This window comes from Anneissia japonica, unplaced genomic scaffold (assembly GCF_011630105.1).
Source record: "Anneissia japonica isolate Jap-2015-1 unplaced genomic scaffold, ASM1163010v1 scaffold160123_len528_cov92_single, whole genome shotgun sequence".
NCBI lineage: Eukaryota > Metazoa > Echinodermata > Crinoidea > Comatulida > Comatulidae > Anneissia > Anneissia japonica.
The window spans coordinates 1-528 of NW_022717517.1; the positions used below are offsets into that span (position 1 = coordinate 1).

A 528-nucleotide genomic window follows, 5' to 3' on the forward strand; every position below is an offset into this window, starting at 1 on the left:
TTTTGGCGCTTGTAACTAAGATAGCTTAATTAGATATTAATATACGATTAAATATACTGTTTTTATGAATTTTACAGGAATTAAAAATCTTTTAAAATTCAAGAGGAATATATGGAAACACTTACGTCCAAATATAGTTCTTGAGTTGCATTGTTTTGGGTCTACATTTGCTTCTTATTGATCTTTTTTGTTATTGTAAATCCGGTTTATATATTATTAAAGGTACATATACAGTGTTTAAATAAGGACATGATGGAACATCGTAGGCTACCCTGTAGCTTTTGAACGAATAAAGTCCCATAAAAGTCATTGTGTAATAAAATGCCTCCGACGGGATTCGAACCTGCGACCTCTCGCTGACGAGGCGAGTGTCATAACCACTAGACCACGAAGGCTTCATGGTTGAACAGGTCCAAAAAACCGTCGGGAACATTGTACTACACAATGCTACGCCTCAAGAGGGCGTTCGGCCAAATAAATCTGGCAATACGGCTAGAAATACTGTCGTATATTATATATGATATTGAA

The 528-nt window shown here is 35.6% G+C and overlaps 1 non-coding gene across 1 annotated transcript; it reads right to left on the reverse strand.

Moving 5' to 3' along the window:
- Window positions 1-322: 322 nt before the first annotated feature.
- Window positions 323-395, reverse strand: Trnat-cgu. The gene has a single exon. It is a non-coding gene; the product is annotated as a tRNA-Thr (tRNA).
- Between the last annotated feature and the right edge of the window lie 133 nt (window positions 396-528).